Source organism: Arachis hypogaea, chromosome 14 (assembly GCF_003086295.3).
Source record: "Arachis hypogaea cultivar Tifrunner chromosome 14, arahy.Tifrunner.gnm2.J5K5, whole genome shotgun sequence".
In the NCBI taxonomy this organism is placed as follows: Eukaryota; Viridiplantae; Streptophyta; class Magnoliopsida; order Fabales; family Fabaceae; genus Arachis; species Arachis hypogaea.
Window position 1 is genome coordinate 126,944,159 of NC_092049.1, and position 16,087 is coordinate 126,960,245.

At 40.8% G+C, this 16,087-nt stretch overlaps 1 long non-coding RNA gene across 1 annotated transcript; it reads left to right on the forward strand.

Moving 5' to 3' along the window:
* Positions 1-12,774: 12,774 nt before the first annotated feature.
* On the forward strand, positions 12,775-13,742 carry LOC112740611 (uncharacterized). Its single transcript, XR_003171249.3, has 2 exons — positions 12,775-12,887; positions 13,391-13,742. It is a non-coding gene; the product is annotated as an uncharacterized lncRNA (long non-coding RNA).
* The last annotated feature ends 2,345 nt before the right edge of the window (positions 13,743-16,087 follow it).

Genomic DNA, 16,087 nt, shown 5'->3' on the forward strand with positions numbered 1-16,087 from the left:
GCACAATAAAAACTAATCAAAGAAGAAAGAGAAAACACAAAAAAAAAGTAGTTAAACTTAGTTGCAAAAATAGCTTGTTCACCTCATATTTTTAAAAAAATTAAATAACTATTATACGATTAATTTAACTAAAAAAAGGAATAATCTAAATAGGACAATTATTTTTAACCAGAGAATTGTATCACTAAATATTATCATCATCGTATTATACTAAAATATATAATTTTTTGGATAAATTACATAGATAAATTGATTGAAGATTAAAATTATACAGATATTCTAAACTGAATTTGATTACATACATGTTTCATTTGACCTTTAATATAAATTGAATCAATTGGATCTGATTTAATATGTATATGATGTACTAGTAGTGTTCGGTAAGTCAATTGCTGAACGGTTCGGGTTGTGATCCGGGATGATGGTAGGGGCTCGTCAAGTCGTGGACTGCCGATCAGCAATACGCGAGGTCCCGAGTACTTCACGTGAGAGGGGGGGTGCCACCTGCAAAGACACTCCGACGCTCTTGTCAGTAAGGTGTGCAGGCGGAAAGGGTGATAGAGTATGTGACGTACCTCTAGAGAAGAGTAAATCTTCCCCTTATATATTGTCAGAGGTGGGCCTTGTGAAGGCAGGCCCACTATTCCCGAGACGTTTCCTTCACAGCTAAGGGTTAGCTGTTACGGACGCATGTCTGGGTCGGTGACGGAGCGCCCTGCCCCCTGACCGTTCGGGTCGGGTGGAGCTCAGGTCGGCCCAAGCCAGCGGAAGGTTTGGGCCGGGCCGTAACAGTGCCCCCACGCGCCAGTGGTAGCCGTGAGGACTATTGGTGGCGCGTTTGTCTTCTTTCTCCATACGTCGTCAGATCGGCCGCCCGTGGGGGAACGTGCCCCCTGCGTGCGTGTCTTTTAGTTACTAAGGTAACCGCTCATCGCTTCATTCTCCGTGCTGAGCATTGAATGCTCATAATGGGTTGGAAAACCCCGCATGCAAAGACCATTTTGCCCCCAGTCTTTCGCGCTTCCTGGGAGGCAGTTTTAAATAGTTTATCTCCCACTTTTCTTCTTTTTTACGCTCTTGCCTCTCCCATTTCCTTGCTATCTCCTTCTTCTTCTCTCAGAAGTTCCAGGGTGTTGCTGCAATTTCTACGAACATCTTCCTCTTGTCCTTTCATTTTTTAACAAAATCCAGGTAATCCTCGGACCTTCCCCTTTTTCGTTCTGGCATTGTATGCTTGCTGTTTGTGTATGTTTGTTTTTGTTGCCTTATTTGGGTTTTGTTGCTACATGGCTTTCTAATGATAGGTAGAGTATTAGGGGAGGGGTACCATTCCAGGGTAGATTTTTAGGTGGCTTGCTTGGTTCATACTTGATTTTAACTGTTCAGTAGGACGAATCATAGCTTCTGGGTATTTTTCGGGCTCCCGATCTCGTAGACTAACGGAATGGTACCCCGCTGTAGGTATGCCTCGTGTCGTCTCCCGGGCTTCCCCTTCCGCAGCGAGCTATGATCCGTACGCTTGGGTAACCTCGGATGTAAAGGATTCGCCAAACCAGATGGATCTGGCGGAGTTGACGGAGTTCTGGCAGGCCGGGTACTTGTGCGGGGGAACAGACGAAGAGGCCAATTATGAGACCTTCGTGCCTGCCCCCCATGAGCGGCTGTACGAGGTCAATCTTCATTCTCCCCGAATTGCCGACTGGATTTGGTTTTACAAATCCATGTTCACCCAGGTTGGGGTTCGCATTCCATTTTCCGAATTCCAGATGTCGCTCTTGAATCGGATATCCGTGTCTCCGTCACAGCTCCATCCGAACAGTTGGGCTTCCATCCGCTGTTTTGAGATGGTTTGCGAGTATCTCGAGCTGCCGGTGTCGGTGGACGTCTTCCTTTTCTTCTTCAACCTTACCAACCCTTCCAAACAAGGGAAGGCGAGGAAAGGGTTCCTTTCTTTCCAGTCTGCCCAGGGTAGGAGAATATTTGGTCTGTTCGAGGACTCCTACCATGGGTTTAAAGATAAGTTTTTCAAAGTCCGTCCCGTTAGAGGTCGCCATCCCTTTTGGTTATCCTTGGAGGGGGAGCGCCTCATCCCCACTTACTGGAGCTTTGGGGCGGGGTCGAATTCTTTTATTAAGGTAACATATAAGAGGATGTCCTCGGTAGATAAGCAAATAGCCGATGTGCTATTTGCTATTTTTGAAAAGAACCCTGTAAACCCTCATCTCCTTATGGGTGAACGGGAGGCCGCTAGGAGCTATATCCGTGAGTTGTCTTGTTTTCTATTTTTGTGTTGTTTATTATTGTTTGCTTTACACGATCTAACGGCTGATGTGTTTGTTTGTTGCAGTGGAAATGTTTGCTACAGTGGCGGGTCTCTAGAACCTGATGAAGACCTTCTTCGAAGAAAGCGATGACGAGAAAGCTGAGGGGAAGGATGCCGGGAAATCGGTTGGACCTTCAGGGGAGAAGGAGGACCAGACTGAGCCCCCTCCCAAGGATACTGATATGTCTGGTGTGAATCCAGAGGGGGCGCAAGCTTCTCCCCCTCCCGAGGTCATCGTTGGCGGGCATTCGCCCTCTGCTCCTCAGGTAGATGACGATGTGGAACTCATCCACACCCCTAAGAGGCGGAGGGCGTCTTCGAGCCCGGAGGGGGCTCTTACCATCATGGAGAGGAATTTCAATGCCACAACTTTTATTGACTCGCAGCTGATCCCTGGGACAGAGGAGCATTTCCACTGGATCGACCTAGCCGGACAGGCGAGATGGATGTATCGAACTTTGCTCCGGGGGGCCGTGATAGCTCGAAAGGCTGAGTTCGAGTTGTCGGGAATGCAGGCCCTCCGGAGGAAGCTCGAGTCTTCTGTCAAAGAAAACAATGACTTCAAAGCGCAGGTTGAGCTGCTCCAGAGTCAGTTGTCTGAGATGGGGGTGAAGCTCAAGGCATCCGAGGAAAAGACGACATCTGCCGAGGAGAAATTGAAGGCTTCCGACGAGACGGTGGCCCGTTTAGCTGAGCGAGAGATGACCTTGGAGAGCCAGCTGAACGCCGCCCAGGGGCGTGTGGCAGCCTTGGAAAAGGAATGGGACCAAACCGTGTCGTCGGCTAAAGCCGCTAGGGTCGAGGTCGAGGAGCTCAGGAAGAAGCTGAAAGCGACCAAAGAGCAATGGAAGAATGTGATTTCTATGACTGAGGACGCCCTGAAGGCTCAGGTGAAGATCGTGGCACCAGACTTTGACACCTCGGCTATTGGGGTCTTCAAAATGATCCAAGACGGCAAGATTGTCGACATGCCTAGGAAGTGACTTCTTATAACTTAAACATTTTGATGTAGATTTGTTGAACGTTTGTTGTGTGTTTTGTAATTTGATACTCCGTAACATTTATGTTAGGTTAGTCGTTTGGCCGAGTGGCCGTTACTATCTTTCGCCTTGCTCGTCGTATTATTTTTGTTACCGCCTTTTTCGTGGTGGGCTTATTACTTGTGCCCGTTTGTCGTTTTTACGTTGGTAACGATTCGGACCGATTTGGTCGTGTTGTCGCCGTGTTAATTATGGCAATGGTCCATCTGGCTCTTGGGGTGATCAGTCCCGGGCTGCCGTTTTAGGACGCAATCGTGTGAAGCGCGTATTGGGAAGTAACAGATAAGTAGGAGAATATTTTGACAAGTGAGAATTAATCGTCAGCTAGGCAAGCTTGTTAATATGGTAAGTATTCAAATAAGAGTAAATAGCTAGAAAGTGATTAAAAATTAACATGTGAACAGAACAAGCATGCATAAGTCCGTTAGGCCTCCTGGTCGGCTTACCCAAGTCAGGAGTAGAACCTTCTCAGGTTACCTGCATTCCATGTTCTAGGAATTTCTTTGCCGTCAAGTCTCTCGAGCTTGTAGGCACCCTTGCCAAGCACTTCTCTAATTCTGTAGGGACCTTCCCAGTTTGCCGCCAGCTTTCCTTCCCCAGGGGTCGGCAAACCGACGTCGTTGCGTCGCAGAACGAGGTCTCTTTCCCCAAAATCCCTCCTGAGGACTTTAGCGTTGTATCGTAGGGCTATTTTTTGTTTCAACGCTGTTTCTGGCAAATGGGCCATCTCCCTCATCTCTTCCACCAGGTCCTTTTCTACCGCTTCGTCCACACCTGTGAGCAGTAGCCGCGGGCTCGGTTCGCCGATTTCGACGGGTATCACGGCGTCGACCCCGTACGTTAGGCGAAAAGGGCTTTCCCCCGTAGCGCTTTGCTCGGTCGTTCGGTAGGACCATAGGACCTAAGCGAGCTCGTCGGCCCATGCACCTTTCTTGTTGTCTAGGCGTTTCTTGAGGCCAAGTAAGATGACCTTGTTTGCGGACTCTACTTGTCCGTTTGTCTGGGGGTGTTCCACTAAGGAAAATTTTTGCTTTACCCCTAGGCCGGTGAGGAACTCCGTGAATTTCTTGTCTGTGAATTGTGTTCCATTATCCGAGATGACGACCTCCGGGATGCCGAATCGGGTTATCACCTGTCTCCACATGAAATTCCTGCAATTAGAGGAAGATATGCTGGCCAGCGGCTCAGCCTCTATCCATTTGGTGTAGTAATCGATGGCCACTATGAGATATTTGACCTGTCCTGGGCCAACCGGGAAGGGTCCTAGAAGGTCGACTCCCCATTGAGCGAAAGGTCGTGTAGTCGTCAGAAGGCTCAGCTCGGAGGCCGGCGCCTTGTGGAAATTGGCGTTTTGTTGACACTTTACGCACTTTCTAACGAATTCCCTGGAGTCCTTCATCATTGATGGCCAGTAGTATCCAGCTCGGATGAGCTTCCTCGCTAGGGCTTTGCCCCCGATATGGTGGCCGCAACATCCCTCGTGGACTTCTCTAAGTACGTAGTCCGTCTAGTCGGGGTGCAAGCACTTCAATAGGGGCTGGCTGAGCCCCTTTCTGAACAGTTGCCCTTGTATGATTGCATATTTGGCCGCCTCCCTTCTCAATGTTTTGGCCGCCTTCTCATCGTCAGGCAACTTGCCGAATTCCAGGAAGTTTATGATGGGGTCCAACCACGAGGGGCTTGACTCCGTCAGATGGAGGGCGACCGTTGGCTCCTTCACCATGCCCTGGATGAGAGACCGGTTACCCGCTCCTGGCTTCGTGCTCGCTAGTTTGGACAGGAGGTCCGCCTGTGTGTTCCTTTCTCTTGGGACGTGTTGGATCGTGACCTCTTGGAACTGACTTGTCATTTCTTTAACCTTTTCCAAGTATTTTTGCAGGAGGGGGTCCCGGGCTTGGTAGCTTCCGTTTACTTGCGAGGTGACGACCTGTGAGTCACTGCATACTTCGATCTTCGTTGCCCCGACTTCCCTAGCTAGTATTAGTCCGCTTAGGAGAGCTTCATATTCCGCCTGATTGTTCGACACAGGGAACTCGAACTTGGTCGATTGCTCGTAGATGACTCCTGCCGAGCTTTCTAAGATGACCCCGGCTCCCCCAGACGTTTGGTTGGAGGCCCCGTCCACGTGGAGCCTCCACCGTGTGCCTGTTTCCTCGGGGGAATCACCCGTGACCTCAACCAAAAAGTCTGCCATTGCCTGGGCCTTGATTGCGTGCCGGGGCTCATACTGCAAGTCATATTGGGAGAGCTCGATGACCCAGGTCATCATCCTACCAGCCAAATCAGGTTTTTGGAGTACTTGGCGAATTGCCTGGTCCGTCCTCACGACTATGCGGTGACCCTGGAAGTATTGCCTTAATCTTCGGGAGGAAGTTAGGAGTGTCAACGCCAGTTTTTCCAGTTTGCTGTACCTCAGCTCGGCTCCTTGAAGAGCCCTACTCACGAAGTAGACCGGCTGCTGACCTTTCCCTTCTTCTCTTACAAGCACCGCTGCAAGCGCTTCCTCTGTTACAGCCAAGTAAAGGTAGAGTGATTCTCCGGCCTTGGGCTTCCCGAGCACCGGAGGCGTTGCTAGGATCTCCTTGAAGTGGTTGAATGCCTCCTCGCACGCCGGGGTCCATTCGAATGCTATTCCCTTTTTCATCAGATTGAAGAAGGGCAGGGCTTTTGCTGCCGATGCACCGAGGAAATGGGATAATACCGTCAGTCTCCCCGCCAATCGTTGGACATCTTTGATACAACCCGGGCTCTTCATCTGGAGAATCGCTTGGCACTTCTCGGGGTTGGCTTCTACTCCTCTTTGGGTGATCATGAATCCCAGGAACTTTCCGGCCTCCATGGCAAAGGCGCATTTGAGCGGGTTAAGCCTCATGCCGTGTTGCCGGAGGGACGCAAATACGCCTCCCAGGTCGCTCAGGAGATCGTCTGGTCGTGTGGTTTTTGCGAGGATGTCGTCCACGTAGACTTCCACTGTCTTGCCTATAAGCTCACTGAATATCTTGTTCATCAATCTCTGGTATGCGGCGCCAGCATTTTTCAGACCAAATGACATTACTTTGTAGCAATAGGTCCCTCCTGGCGTTATGAACGCCATTTTTTCCTTGTCGGGTCGGTGCATCGGTATCTGGTTGTATCCAGAATAGGCGTCCATAAAGCTCAGATACCGGTACCCCGCCGCTGCGTCGACGAGTGCGTCAATGTTGGGCAGGGGGTAGCAGTCCTTAGGACATGCCTTATTGAGGTCAGAGTAGTCTACACACATTCTCCACCTCCCATTGTGTTTCTTCACCAAAACTACGTTCGACAGCCAGGTCGAGTAGTCCAATTCCCGGATGAACCCTGCTTCAAGGAGGCTGGCCGCCTGCCTGGCCACCTCCTCTGCCCTTTCCTGTGACATCTTTCTCTTCCTCTGGGCCACTGGCTTGGCTTCTGGTTTGACGGCCAGATGGTGTGACATGAGCTGGGGATCTATCCCTGGCATGTCGGCTGGCGTCCAAGCGAAGAGGTCGGCATTGGCTCTGATCATCTCCATCAGAGGCCCCTTTAATTCATGGGGAAGGTTTCTGTTTATGAACGTGAACTTCTCGTCCCATCACCAACCCTAAATTTTTCCAAATCCCCTTCTGGCTCAGGTCTGGGCTTATCTTCTATCCTGGCGTCCAGGTCGGCGAGGAAAACTCCTGAAGCTTCTTTGGACTTTTTCCTGAGAGAGAGGCTGGCGTGGTCACAGGCAACCGCCGTTTCCAAGTCTCCTCTGATGGATCCTACAGATCCGTCATCAGCAACAAACTTCATCACGAGCAGCTTCGTACTAATGGCAGCCCCCAGGTCGTTGATGGTTTTCCTCCCCAAGATAATGTTGTAAGCTGTGGAATCTCGTAAGATTACAAAATCGGCCATCACAGTCCTTTGCCTTTGCCCTTGCCCCACGGAGGTCGGGAGCGAGATGATTCCATCCGGCTTGATGAAGTGGTCTCCCAATCCTACCACACCGTGCTGGTGGGTCGCCAAATTGGCATCTCGTAATCCCAGGGTATCAAAAACGTTTCGAAACATGATGTTCGAGTCTGCCCCCGTGTCCACCAGGATCCGCTTGACGAGGCCGGTTCCGACCCTGGCCGTGATGACCATGGGGGGACTTTCCGGCATCTCGTCGAACCATTGGTCTTCGGGGCCGAAGGAGATGGATGGGTGTCCCCGGATACTTCTGGCAGACGAGGAGGAGACCGCGAGGACCTTGGCATATTTTTTCTGTGCCGATTTCGACCTTGGGGTGGAGTTTCTCGCTGTTACTACGTTCACCACCGTGAGACCGTGGTCGTCCCCCTCTGGTTCTCGGCGTTGTCTTGCCGCCCGGGAGCTGTCCTCGCCTTCGTGATCCCGATTGCGTCTCCTCGGCTCCCTTATAAGATGGGAGAAGTCGGCAAGTTTTCCGTCCCTGATTGCCTGCTCCAGGGCGTCTTTTAGGTCGAAGCAGTCTTGGGTTTTGTGTCCGTATGCCTTATGATATTTGCAGTAGAGGCTCTTGTCTCCCCCCGTCCTGCCCTTCAGAGGTCGGGGTTTCGTCAGTATCCCCTTCTCTGCTATCTGTTGGTAGACTTCCGTGATCGGTGCCATGAGGGGGGTGTAATTGGTGAATTTTCCGACTCGGGGGAATGGCTTCGAGGCTTTGCTTGGGCCGCCGTCCCTGGCGTGTTCCCTGGCGTGTTCCCTTGGTTTTTCTCTGCCTTCGTAGTGCTGGGCTTGGTTGTAGGCGGGCTGCCGTTTATTGGCAGCCACGACCCGGCTTACTTCCTCGTCGTTGATATACTCCTTAGTCACGCACTGGATCTCCTGCATTGTCTAGACTGGCTTTGTAGTAAGGTGCTTCCTGAAGTCCTCATTCAGGAGCCCATTCGTCAAGCATAAACTCGCCACTGAGTCCGTCAAACCATCAATTTCCAAGCACTCGTCGTTGAAACGGTCTAAGTATTTCCTGGTCGGCTCCCCGGCTCTTTGGGTCAGCCCTAGCAAATTAATCGGGTGCTTGGCTTTGGCGATCCTGGTTGTGAATTGAGCCAGGAAGGCATGGCTGATGTCGATGAATTGGGTCACCGAGCCCTGCGGGAGGTTATTGAACCACCGTATTGCAGGTCCCGCCAGAGTGACCGGGAAAGCGCGACATCTTACCTCATCTCCTACTCCTTCTAAGTTCATCCTGGCCTCGAAGGCCGTTAGATGCTCCAGGGGGTACTGCGTTCCATCGTACCTCATGTCCGTCGGCTTGTCGAAATATTTTGGCAGCCGGACCTCGAGTATGGAGCGGTGGAAAGGGGTGGCCCCTATTATCACGTGTCCCCGGGTGTTCGTTCTCCCATCGTCGTTCTCCCGACGAGCGTCTTCGTCCCCTCGGTTTGTGGTACGCCGCCCTTCGCGCCTGGCATAGATGACGGGGTCATGACGCCTTCTCGCGCGCCCTCTCTCCCCGGTGCTTTCTGACTCGACCTGGGGGCTAGGCGTGCGCCGGGAGCGACTCCTAGAGCGAGAGCGGGAGTGACTCTGTTCCGGGGTGCGCTGGTCGCGTTCCCTGTCTGCTAACCGGCGTTCTAAGTCTTGCATTCTATGGCGTAACTCTTGCATTATTCTGGCGTGGTTGTCGCCAGTCCCCCCGAAGGGGCGTCTCTCGTGCGCCTGGGTTGCGTCCTTCCGGGGGGATCTCGGATGTTGTCGGGTTCCCGTCCCGGCGGCGTCGCCTCCGGGTACGGCCTCGCGGCTCGCCTCTGTTTCGACTAGCACGAAATCCATGGACGAGTCCCCACAGACGGCGCCAATGTTCGGTAAGTCGGTTGCTGAACAATTCGGGTTGTGATCCGGGATGATGGTAGGGGCTCGTCAAGTCGTGGACTGCCGATCAGCAATACGCGAGGTCCCGAGTACTTCACGTGAGAGGGGGGTGCCACCTGCAAAGACACTCCGACGCTCTTGTCAGTAAGGTGTGCAGGCGGAAAGGGTGATAGAGTATGTGACGTACCTCTGGGGAAGAGTAAATCTTCCCCTTATATATTATCAGAGGTGGGCCCTGTGAAGGCAGGTCCACTATTCCTGAGACGTTTCCTTCACAGCTAAGGGTGAACTGTTACGGACGCGTGTCCGGGTCGGTGACAGAGCGCCCTGCCCCCTGACCGTTCGGGTCGGGTGGAGCTCGGGTCGGCCCAAGCCAGCGGAAGGTTTGGGCCGGGCCGTAACAAGTAGCAAATTAAATTAACTTGATTCAATTTATTACTAGTACATCATATATATGTAGATCCAATCAACATGATTTGATTCACTGTTGTATAATACATACTAAATCAAATAGCTTGATTCGATTTGCTACTAATAAAAATTATTAACATTTCTTTCATTAACTTTAAAATGTAAAAGAAATGTCAATATATAGAAAATACCTCGTTTGAATTCAAATAAAATATAAAAAAAATCAAAACGAATAAGAATAGAAATTTAACCTCTATGTTTTAGTTCAAATTCCAGAAAATTTATATTTTTACAAACTTATAAATTCAAAACAAAACAATAAGTGATGTCAAAAATTCGTTAAAAATCATCCTTTGACCCATTAACATCTAAAGAATCATTGTCGGGACTTTTGATGTTAAAAATCATCCAGTGTACTCACTTACGCGGATAAAGGGTGTGTACGCGAGTTAGGAAAAATAACACATATGCATACGTGGGATATGGTTCGCGTATGCGGGACCCTGTTTTTTAGCAACTTAAGTTTTGTGATCTTGAACATGATTTTGAACCTCTAAACCTCTATTTTTACTCTATAAGTTTCCAAACCATAGTTTTAAGTATAATAAAGGGGTTAAGCTATAAAGGGATGGTAACTTGGAAGTGAAGAAATTTGAGATATGATAAATTATATAGAGAAGTGCAAAAATATTATGTAATTGATGAATAGGGGCCATAATGATATTGAATGAATGAACATGATCATTGAGGCCTGGTTTGAGATTGTTGATGATTGAGTATGTTTAAGTTTTTTCTCTATTTGTAAAGTGTGTCGGGCTCTATATCCCATGAGTATATCGGGTACTATATCTTAAGAGTGTGGCGGGCGCTATATCCTAAGAGTGTGGGAACACTTTACTCTGGAAAGTGTGTCGGACACTATATCCTGAAAGCGTGGTGGGCGCTATATCCCAAGAGTGTGGGAACACTTTATCCCAGAAAATGCGATGGGTACTATATCACGAGTGTGGCGGGCACTATATCTCGAGAGTGTGATGTGCACTATATCCCAAGAGTGTGGAGGCATGTTAGAGAGACGATATCCGGTTAGCTGACAGATGTGTCAGATTCTAGTGATATAACTGACACGTGAGCTCACGGCCAGTAAGAAAGGCATACAACATATGCATATGTGTGTTTTATTTGATTGTGCATTACTTGGGTTTGCCTATGTGATTATTATGTTTACCTGCTATATTTACTACCTGTTGTATCTGTAATCTACTTGTGTTTGTCTTTATCTGTTTTGCTTGTCTGTGTGGTTCTACCGGAGTTTTGGAGGATTGTGGAGGAAGGTGAATAGTTGAGGATTTTAGTTAGAGTTTAGTTAAAATTTAGAATCTTAGATAACTACCTTGCTTATGGTTTTTCGTTTTAAATCTGAGTGTCGAAGTTCTAGGATTGCCTATGACTTTTTTAGGACCTTATATCTTATATATGTGGGCACCTATACTATCCTAAGAACTCTCGGTTCTCATCCCATACAAACGTGGTTGTTTTCAGATGTAGATCGAGGGGTACCTCACTAGGCGTTTAGGTATATATATATATATATATATATATATATATATATATACACACTGTGTGTTTAGACTTCTCTTTTTGTGTATGTTTTACTTCTGTACCTTCTAAAGGCTTTTGATGGAGAACTAAGATTTATTTTGAGTATTTTGGGACTTGGTATGTATGTATTTATGTAAATATTTCTCCGGCCAGTCTTGGTTTCAAAAGTTGAGCTCGGAGTTTAAGTATTTTGTATCCTTGGCACTCCACTCTAATTATATTATATTATATTATATTATATATATATATATATATATATATATATATATATATATATATATATCTTGTCTTTCTTCGTACGCAAGTAAACGTTATTTTTAAACGTTGCGCTTTTAATTTCACGATTTGGTTTTAACCATCCTTCAAGTCTTCTTGGATATTATATTTTTTCGATTATATTATATATGTTTCTTTTATTTTAGAGGTCATAATACCATACTACCTCTATTTTTCGGCTTAAACATAAAGTTTTGTGTGATAGAATATTACAATTTTTCACTAACAAGTACTCTTGAGACTTTATTTAAAATTATTATAAGTTTTTTAATTTTTTTAATATATATTACAAGTAAATTGAAATTTTTTATTTTTTATAATTTCCTTTTACTACCAAACAAGTCTAATCACACTTAAATGAAGGTGATGAAGTCCGCAATGTACACTTAGTAGAAATTACAAATTTAATAGTAATTAATCTATTACTTTATCGTTTTATAATTGTTTTCATTTTAGAGGTTTTTTCTCACTTTAATTGATCTCCTTAGGATATTTATTAAAAGTTTAATTTTGACATATTGAGAGTGTAAACTATTTTATACTATTATTTAATTATATATCCATTCATTTAGATGTTAATTATTGAAATTAGTTATTTTTGTTTGATAATACTAAAAAGATAAAAGAAATAGTCAGAATTTGCCTTATTTAACATTCATTAATTGTCGCAACAATTAATGAATGTTAAATAAACTAAGTTAATATGATTGTTTTTGGCTAATTTTTTTTATTACCAAACATTTTCGTTTTTGCTAACATAGTGATACATAATTAAATATACATGTAAATCTCATTTATATTATTATTAGTTTATTTAAAATTAAATTCTACTTATTAACCTCTTAAACTTTAAATTTTTATTACAACGAAAATGTTTGACAAAAAAAATTAACCAAAAATAATTAGAATTTATCTTATTTATTATTTATTAATTATTGTAACATTTACAACAATTAATAAATAATAAATAAGACAAATTTTAATTTTTTTTGTCTTTAATATTATCATTATTATAAATAATAATTATATGGTTTGACTTTAATAATAGAATAATTACAAAATTAATTAGGTGCCATAACAAGAAATACCCTCCTCTTATTCTAGTAAACTGTAATTAAATTTTAGTATATTATAGTAAATAAAAAAATATTAAAAAGTTATTAAAATTTATTATTTTTTTGTGATCGTTTAGCCTTCCACTCAATTTCTTTATTTATTTTATTTTAATAACGCACTGTAGCATTCTTCCATGCCATCAAAGGCATATATATATATGGGTAGACATGTATAAGTTGTTTCACGTACATAACAAGGCAAACCTGAAGAGTGAAGGCTGCTCAGGCTAATAAGAATTAAGATGAAAGCCTTTACTTATGTTCTCATCGTTCTCTTTATTTTCTCCGTTGGCATCGGTATGTTTTAGTTATCTAATAAATAAGGTTTAATTTTTTTTATCCTGCTGCACGAAAATGAGACTATTTGCCTTATAATTTATTTTATTGTTAAAAAGAAGAATGATTTTTTATATTGTTAAAAATAATTGGAAACAGATTTATGTTTATTTACTTATAAAATTTTATTATTTTTAATTTTTCTTCAGTAAAATCCTGAAGCTAAAAATTTTAAAAATAAAAACAAAAAATATTTTCTCAAATTAAATAAACACTAAAAATACATTTGATTTGTATTTTTATTTTTAATATTCTCTCTTTTAAAGATTTTATGATGGAATAAAAGAAAATAACCAAAATAATAAAATCTTATTTTTGTATTTTTACTTTCTATTTCTTTTTTTACAAAATTTTAAAAACAAAAAATAAAAAACACAAATCAAACATGCATATTCTTTAAGCATAGTTTAATTTTTACATCAAAGTAACAAATGGTTTTATATGGTTGATGTGTAAATGCATAGAGAATGAAAGTTTGTTGAAAGTATCAGAGGCAAAAAAGTGTAAACAAATACAGAATGAAGGAGGCTGTATAAAAAACACATGCAACAGCGACTGCAGGAGAGTATATGGAGGGCGAGCATCTGGCCATTGCAATGCAATAGAAGAGTGTGTCTGTTATTTCCCATGTTAAATATTTAAATAAAGGATAGTGCAGGGATGGATCTACATGTAGAGGTGTGGGCCCCATTAAACCAATAAATATATATGTGAATTTACATAATGCTTTTATTATCATAATGTGTTTGTCTCAATATTTAAAAAAAATTATGTGTGAAAAACTTATATTATTTAATAACAATAGCTCAAATGACATAGTCTCTCTACACTCAATTAAGAGGTTGCGGATTTGAGTCTCTTATTTTTGGTAAAAAAAATAAAAAAATAAAAAAATACCGTGTTATATAGATCTAATCAATTCTGATAGAAAAAAAAATAACTCTACTACTCAATTTAAAAAAAAGTATATAATAATAATAATAATAATAATATAGAGTAAACTGCTAAAATAGTACTAAAAATTTACATTACTGATAAAAAAAATCTCAAATAGAGAGACCAACGACAAATGAACCTTCAGAATATTTAAAAACGCAATAAAAAGAACTAAATATTAAATATATATTTTAAAAAATAATTTATAAATCAAATTTTGATGCAATTTTTTTCATTTATTATTAAAAAAAGATTTTTTAACCCTTAAAATATGGTAATTTTATGTCGCGAGAATAAAAAAAAGATTATTGTGAATTATCATTTTTTTTAAATAAAAAAAATTTAGAGATTAAATTTTTTTTTGAATCTACTTATTTACCTTTTAAATATTTATTCAAATATTAGCACAAAAATGTAAATTAAATGGATAAGCGATTTTTTAAATATATACAAAATTTTTTTGGTCACTTACAAAAATATAATAATTATTAATTTTTTTTTGTATTTTCAAATCATTCATAGGCTGTTTTGTTGATAACGTCTTTCAAAAACCTTTTCATCAGATCAGCCGTTAAATCTTATTAGTACCAAATTAGTAGTTAACAATAATAATAACAACAATATATAACAACAACAATAATAATAATAATAATAATAATAATAATAATAATATAATTAGTTATTTATCTAAAATTAAGCTTAGTTTTTCAAATATGATGAGACTATTAGTATTTAATAATTTTTTTAAAAATTAATTGAAATTATATGTATATCATTTATTTTACTGTTTTATTTAATTTAGTTATGGCCTTATATATATATATATATAATAATAATAATAATAATAATAATTGTCTTTGTCGAAAAAATTCTACCACAAATATTATAGAGTCTTAATTAACCTTACAGTTAAAAACACTAAAAAATTATTGAATAATTATTTAATAGATAAAAAGATAAAATATACACCTATAAATAAAAAGAATTATGAATTTACGATCGTTTCATTTGAATTTTTATCTTTTTTATATGTTTTGTATTTCTTACACAATTATAATGAAGAATCAAAGTTAGTCCATTCGAATAAAAATATTATATAAAAATTATAAAAATTATTTTGTATTATATAAAAATAATCAATAAAAATATTATTTGACAAATACTAAAGTGTTTGACAAAATATTAATATTAGTAATAAATATAGAGAAATATTAGAGGATTAGTATAATTTATTTTTTTGTCAGTAGTTAATTATTAATGTTTAAAAGTGTGAGCTAAAAATATATTATAGAATTACTAGACTAAAAAAATTAAGTTAATGACTAAAAATAATGATCAAATTAAAAAATATATATTTTACTAATCCTTTAACATTTTTCATAAATATATTATGCAACATGATAAAATTAAAATATTAAAATAAAAATACTTTAAATTAATGTACATTTTGATGTTTTAATTAAATAATTAAAAGTTTTATTGATCTGTTTTAAATTTTAAATATCTTAATATATTTATATTAATTTTTTTATTATTATTTTTATTATTTTTACTTTCACTATTAAAATTTGTTGGATCATCATTAATAAGGATGAGATCATAATTCATAGATAGGGTGTGGAGGTATGAGAAACAGTTTAAGAATATTATAGGAACTAACTATTCTTCCAAAGAAAATAATTTGTCTTTGGTGTGAAATAAAGGGTGGCTAACGGGTTAACTCCCTCCATTCCTATTCTAAGTTTTCAACGATTTTGAATTTCATGCCCACTCCATCTAACGTAGGAGGCTACTATGCCTTATTTTTCTTTACTCATTATTTTTAAAGAAAAATAATTATTTATGATAAAGTATTAAATTAGTTTCTATAATTAGGTGTAATTTTATTTTAATTTCTAAAATTTAGTTTTTAGATATATAAAATTTATATAATCAAACTCTTCAATTATTGAGGGAAGTTTCCTTCGGTAGAAGAGACGATAACCTTGTTTTAGTTGCCATTAATGAATTAAACTAAGACCAGTGGTTCGCGGTGATATATTCGTTACTGATGCGGTACCTTTTGAGTTTGTATTTTTATTTTAGAAAAAAATATTAAAATTTGGTAGAACAATGATGTTAATTATTTAACATTAATTTTATGGTAGAATTACATTAAAACTAAATAAAATTATATTAAATTTAAATATAATATTTTAAACTTTAAAAACCAAAATAGAATTAGA